This window comes from Babylonia areolata, chromosome 8 (genome assembly GCF_041734735.1).
Source record: "Babylonia areolata isolate BAREFJ2019XMU chromosome 8, ASM4173473v1, whole genome shotgun sequence".
Taxonomy (NCBI): domain Eukaryota; kingdom Metazoa; phylum Mollusca; class Gastropoda; order Neogastropoda; family Buccinidae; genus Babylonia; species Babylonia areolata.
The window spans coordinates 7494200-7501699 of NC_134883.1; the positions used below are offsets into that span (position 1 = coordinate 7494200).

Below are 7500 nucleotides of genomic sequence, written 5' to 3' on the forward strand. Positions count from 1 at the left end.
GTTGAACGAGTAGAGCCAATCTTTTTAATCATCTTAAATAGTGAAAAAAGGTGCCAGTTTTACACAAACACAAACGCGCGCACACACACACACACACACACACACACACACACACACACACACACACACACACACGCACGCACGCACGCACGCACACGCACACGCACATTCACTATGATTTTATCTTTTAGGATGGTGAGGATTTGCCTTTCCTGGAAGCTCCCAAACCCGTTCCAAATTAACTTAAATAAAGTAACGGTGACTGTAGAAATCATCTGCCCCTGGACTCGTAGTACTTGCTTGCATACTCATATATTAATCAGTCGTTAAAGGGATAATATTACGAGCGATGATATTTCGTATTTCTCAACATTGCAACATATCTCTATACCTTTATGGGGCTTTTCTTAAACGTGAACGCTTCGTCAGAATGTCACTTTGGCTGTATATTTCATTTTATATGATCAGTAAGTTTTGTGTGTTTCTTTTTTCTTTTCTTTTTTTTCACCGCCACAGTAAATGTCTAAAGGTGTGCTATTTCGGTAGGGATTTTGAGAGACAGTGTTGTAGCTGGCATTGTGTGGCCATCAGTGTTTAATCCGTTGCGGGTTTTAAGGAAATACGACGGAAACTTCATTCAGGTCTTTGCCCTACTATATGTTAACAATGTTAACAAGCAAATCCTCATTGAGAGGGATTAACAATAAGGACTGTTAGTTTCATTGAGAGGGATTAACAATAAGGACTGTTAGTTTCTACATAAAACTCTCTCTCTCTCTCTCTCTCTCTCTCTCTGGTGAGGGAGGGAGTTCAGGGGGGTGGGGGGTGGGGATTAGAGGGTTGACATTTTCGATTTGAAAATTATCTTTTGTCATTTTACAAAGGTCTTTGAGATAGTGGTATAGAGAGATACTTTATACTTTGACATTTTATTGACATCAACTACAAAGTTCTAATGCTAAGGGGTACATCAGTGTTCAGTCGAAAGTATCAAATCAAAGACATGACAACACAACAATAAGTAAATAAATAAATGAATGAATAGATAAATGAATAAACAAACAAACAAACAAATAGATAAATGAATAAATAAATAAATAAATAAATAATAGATAAATTACTTAATTTCCCAAGCGCACAACGGGATAATCAGTTTCGGGTAATCATAAAAAAAGAGCACGGGAACACACCCAGACACAGTCATAAACATATTTTCATATTGCGCGTCCACTTACATCCACTCACACGACACATTCGTACCCATGTCCGCGCGCGTGCGCCCGGACACCAGATACACGCACAAACGTGCACACGTCCACTTATAGCTTTTGACTATTTCCAACAGTACAAATAAAGTTTCAAACAATGACCTTTATAGATGTCATGGTGACATTCAGTAACCATCATGCAGTTTTTGTTTTCTATCCTCAGTGACTGTTTTCTGTCTTTGGGATTCAGTTTCTCTCTCGTCTTTAGACGACAGTACATTAGATAAGCTTTGTTGTTGTGTTGTTTTTTTCTATTTTCTTTGCTCGCAACCTTCACAACCTTCAGCAAAAACAGTTTACTTTCCTTTCTTAGATCGTGACAAGCTTTGGCTAAAAACAAAAATTGCACTTCGTCTTCACTAGAGGTGTTTTTTTTCATTGGAAACTGGACAAATATTGCAGTCTGATGCGTAAATATCAAACTAAGTTTTGTTTGCACTGAGGTGGGCGCAGTTACGATTTAAAATCTGGTGAAAGTGTCTCTGTGTCATTCGTTTGTGCCTACTAATAAATACTTCGCTGCTTAAAGAACACTTTTAAAAGGAAAATAACTATGCACATTTGTCGTTTTCTTCCATTTTATAGTCTCAGAAAAAGACATAAGCTTTCCTTTCATTCAGCTATGAATGTTATTTCATTACCAACTGCCTGGTTCTACTAAATTTTCAAAACCTGTTTTCAGTTAAAACTCTGTTAACATTATAAATTCCTTTAACATTTCCAGTTCCGTATTATTGTAAAAGCATGATATAAGCTTGTTCACTCAATCTGTACTCACCCGTATTCCAATTTACTACATTTATCATGTTAGCTTTAATCAGAATTTAATACATTTATCATCAGTTCGGTTAGACAGTATCTCCCAATTTCAAGAGAGATAGAGGGAGAGAGAGGGGGAGGGGGGGTGGGGGTGGGGGGGGGGGAGAGGGGGCACATTGCTGTTCGAACTGAACCATCATCCATACCCATGGAATTAATATGTCGAACCAACGTTCATAACGTCCACATAACATTTGTTTCCTTTTGGGGGTCTAGAAAACGATTTTGCACACACACACACACACACACACACACACACACACACACACACACACACACACACACACACACACACACAGAGAGAGAGAGAGAGAGAGAGAGAGAGAGAGAGAGAGAGGGAGGGAGGATAATACACTTTGTTAAAGAAAGGCCAGACTGTGTAAATGACAACTTCAAAATAACGAAACCTTCTTGAGATGTTCTGTGTTGTTCTGTAGAGCCCTGATCTTAATCTGATTTTGATACTAGAGCTATCTCATCCCTCGCCCAGCACATTCAGAAACTACCTGACTTCGTTTCATATAGATAATGTTGCTTGAGACACATTAGAGGGTTGTGTTGTTTTATACTTAATTGATGCCATTAATTCTAATGATCGCGGAGGCTACATTAGTGCTGAGACGCTCTGTTGATTCAGTTTCACGGGCAAAAAAACATATCATGATTTATCCATCACACAGCTAATAGCCTGATTCATTTCCTGTATAGCGTGTGTCATTTCTGTATTGTTTATATGTGAAGAGGCTTGTGTTTGAAATAGAAGCCTTCCACCATCCCCTTCATTTCAGTTGATGTTAACCCTTTCACCGCCAGGCTCGCAATTATGCACAGGCGTGGTAGAGGACCCATGTCACTGAAAGGTGACCATTCATTGGTCTGTTATCTATGAACTTACTGCTCCTGATGTTCAGAGGTGGGATAGGCCATATTTTCTATACATCGCAGAGGGAATCCCCAGCTGTTCGTAGCCACTGTCTTTTCTGTGTTTATACCACAAGGGAATTTTGTACTCTAATTTGACTGGCGGTGAAAGGGTTAAAGGTAAGATCAGTTTCAGTTACGTCACAAGATGGTGTCGAAGTGTCCATGCTAGTTCATGTATGTTTACACCACAACTGCTCGAGAAAAAACGACAGATGTCCGACCAACCAGATACTGCTGGCGAGGGAAAAATTGGATGGGGGGTTTACATGGAAAAGTTGACAATTAGACAGACAAAGCAAACGTAAATACAAAGGTGCAGTTTCTCAAGTCGAGAACAAAGATGGTCTCACCATAATCGCTAAGAGCTTATTATTGATAAAAAAAAAAAAGAACCCCAGTCTCCCCTTACTTTACCTCTGTCGTTTTTGTTCTTTATAGGTTCAACGACATCGTTTCCATAACAGTATTTCAACTCAATATCTGCTGTCACACTTTCGTGTGAAGGGGGAATTAGACTCAAGTCCCCCACGACGACAAATCTCATCAGTTGAAAGGAATCTGCGTGACTCAAGAGTGAGGTGGTGTTTTAAATTAACCCCCCCCCCCCCCACGCCCCCTTCCCCCCACGCTCCCCTCCCCCCCCAGTCCGCCTCGCCATCCCCTGCCCCTCCCATTCCCTTTCCCAACGACCGACTCCACCCACCCCCTTACCTCACCCCCCCTAACCTCCCCACCCCAGACACCTCCTCCCCCTTCCACACCCCACACCGCCACCTTTTCCTCTCGGATGGATTTCCAAACTGGCGTTCCCTTTGTTTCCCCCACACCGAAATGTGTTGTCATTCTGCTGGTGTCGGTGTTGTGTTAACATTCTTCACGAACGTACCTCCTTCCCCCCGGCCCCCAACACACACACACACACACAACACAACACACACACACACACACACACAACACAACACAACACAACACACACACACACACACACACACACACATAGACACACAACACACACACACACACACACACACACATAGACACACAACACACACACACACACACACACACACACACACACACACACACACACACACAACACAACACACACACACACACACACACACACACACACACACACACACACTTTCCCCGGATAGCCTGAGGTGAGCGTCGACATTATGTTCAATGTGACTGGTGGTAGTACAGTATTTTCTATCAACAGCCGCGATCAGCGTTCTTCCACGAAGTCTGAACGCGGCGCCCTTCTGCAGTCCGTCAGTCAGAAAATATATCGTATATCCCCTTTTGTCATTTTGTCAGCTGTGCGTCCTCTGTTCTCGATGTTTATTGATCATAATTGATGATAAATCTTCTATATGTTGCCCAACAAAGATTTTTTTTTCTTTTCGGAATGTACCAATTTTCTACTCCGCAGTAACTGCCCCCCCCTCTCCCACGCCCCCTCAGTTAGACCTTGAGTGGTGGTCTGGACGCTCGTCATTCGAATGAGAAGAAAATCCGAGGTCCTATACATAGCATGCACTTAGCGCACGTAAAAGAACCTATGGCAACAGAAGGGTTGTCCCTGGCTAAGCCCTGCGCAAACATCCACTTTGTTAGGAAAGCAAATAAACTTTCAGACCGAAAGAAAGAAAAAAGGGGGTGGCGCTGCACTTGGGGAGTAAAGCACGTATTTCATACAGATAATCTGTTGTGGCAAAGAACAATACAATGCAATACAATACATACAATACAATACAATACAACAAAGTCTCTTAACGGACCAGTTCTTATGGTCGATGTAACTAATTATCAGCACAATACCATAAATATCAATGTATTTCATATTTTGCATTAGTTACATGAAATGTATGATATTTTTCATGTACCCCCACGCGGTTTCCTAAGGCCAACATATTTTTTTTTCTTGTCTTGCCTTTGGCTTTGAGACAGTCCAGAATAGCCTCACCGCCCACACAGCTCGCTAAAAGCCTAGCTGATGTACACACCAGACATATGTCTGATGGATTGGTAAAAAGAGGAAACGTGAAAGCCGAAGACAAACGCAACGTTTGAGCAGCGCCTGTACTGTTGTTTAAGGCAGAGGATATCCCAGGATTATTCTGGTGTGTTAGTATTGCTGATGGATCCTTGGAAAGGCGTTTTAGAAATCATTTACTGTCACTGCTTGTGACATGTGTCTCGTGTTTGTCAAGTTTTTGTAAAAGGTTTGATCCTGTTGAACAGGAAAACAAATCGCCACGATACGCTTCCTCATCTGTCAAACGGGTCGTTACTCAAATGACAAAGTATTGAAATGTCACAATGGAGGAAAAATGCAGGAGAGAGAATATATGCAGTAGAGAGAGAGAGAGAGAGAGAGAGAGAGAGAGAGAGAGAGATTGTGTTTTGTATATTAAAACAAATTGGCTTCTACCTCATTCCTGTTAATTTTCAAGTTAGAATGATGAGACTCGTTTAATCAGGTGTTCCTGATGCTTTCTTTTCTATCTTATTTTTCTTTCGTTACTTATCTTTTTATCACACTTCTTGGATGGTCAGAATTTTCTGTGTTATGGCAGAAAAATTGTAGCAGAATGGGCTTGGCTCTTGGCCTATGTGTACACAGAGGTCCATACGCACACACACACACACACACACACACACACACACACACACACACACACACACACACACACACACACACGTACAGACCCTCACGCAAAATGTGCTTCGTGCTGTACATACAGTTGAATACATGTGAAAAAGAAAACGACAACAACAACGACAACATTAACAGCAACCACCAGCTGCAACAACAACAATAAGAACAACAACAGCAGCATCAGCAACAACAGCAACAGTGGCAGCAACATCAGCAACAATGTGAATTCCCAGTCCAAACCAGCAGCGTTTATTGTGTCACTCAATCAGGGGACGTAATCCTTATTATCAAAACACAGAAAGTGTAATGTCTCGCCATCGTTTTATTCCATGTGATGCTTTCATATTGATTTTGACTAACATGTTTATGTCATAGAAATGAGAACGATGTTTTAATAACCTTCGCCAATGCTATTCCACTCAGCCCCCCTACTACCCCTCCCCCCTACCTTCTACCCCCCAAAATGGGAGAATTTTTTTTAAATTTTTTTATAATCAACATGACGACAACAATGTAAAAGAGTACGATTACAATAATAAACGGGGTTTAAAAACTGGTCTAGTATGGATCCCGAAGGATACTTTTCCTTCTACAATCAATTTTAGGAAAACAGGTTTGGACTTTTCTGAGGTTGAGAACGAAATTGGCTTTGTTAACGTCCGTCTCCGGTACAGTTTCTTTATCTCGTTTATACTGTTCAAGCATGGAATCCTCTCTGTCTCTCTCCCTCTCTCTCTCTCTCTCTCCCTCTCTCTCTCTGTGCAAAAGATACGATGAATTGCGAAAAAACTGTATCCTTTTCAATACAGCTTCAGCACAGAGAAAAGATTTGTTCAGCATACTGAACACAGAAAATGAAGATATGATGCTTTCACTTGCAAAATATGTATCCGAGGCAATAAATATACGTAAAACGTCCATCATCGGTCCAAATACCCCTTAATCAATTGAAAATTAGTATTGTTTCTATGAGGAAAAAAAGGAAAGGTTACATTTGGATGGTCAATCTCGACAATGTAATTGTATGATGTGTTCGTCAATATGATGGGTTTTAATGTTCAGGCATAGAAATTACTTCATTATTTATATTTACTTTTGTATCTGTTTGTATTGATATGATGTGTGTCGATGTTACATACGTAAATGTTTATTGTATGATTTATATGTACTATGTTTGCTGTGAACTGTCCAAACCTTGGAGATGAACGACTGAAAAAATGCACATTACCCCCTGTCACATATACTTAAAGCTGATGACGAAGTGCCAAAATGTCGCTTATCTCTTATTAGTTTATTCTGTTTCAATTCTGTTTTTCCTTTCCTGGACTGCATGGGAAGAACCAATAGAAAGTTGTGTAATATCCAGAACAATGAACCCTACGCTGAGAAAATGGTCCAGAGAGATAAACCACTGTGGGTCAAATTTGTGAGTTTTCAGCCCCTCGGAGCCATTCACCTTCTGATGATGATGTCACCAGTGACCTCACTATGGACGTAAGCACTGCGTCCCACATGATTGTCGAGAGAGAGAGAGAGAGAGAGAGAGAGAATAAAAAATGCGGTGCTTTGAAACCCACTACGTGGATAATGAATGATAATGATAATGGGCTCCTGTGTTCTCTAATTGAGAACAAGGACGGTTGTGTTTGGGACGGTCATTCATCCTTGTAACTGCTTGTGACCATTGCTGTCTGTCAGAAGCTATTTAAACCCTAATTGATGTGACATAAAGTGCTGCGTCCATCATGGCAACTGATGTGTATGTGGAGTCAGCGCCTTGTCTTCGGTGACGTGCCATTTGTAGCATTCTTCAGCGCTGAAAGC

General features: G+C 41.1%; 1 protein-coding gene across 1 annotated transcript in view; it reads left to right on the forward strand.

The window, feature by feature from the left end:
- Nucleotides 1–7500, forward strand: part of LOC143284499 (uncharacterized) — a 265000-nt gene that overhangs the window by 180199 nt on the left and 77301 nt on the right. The gene's annotated exons all lie outside the window — the stretch shown is intronic.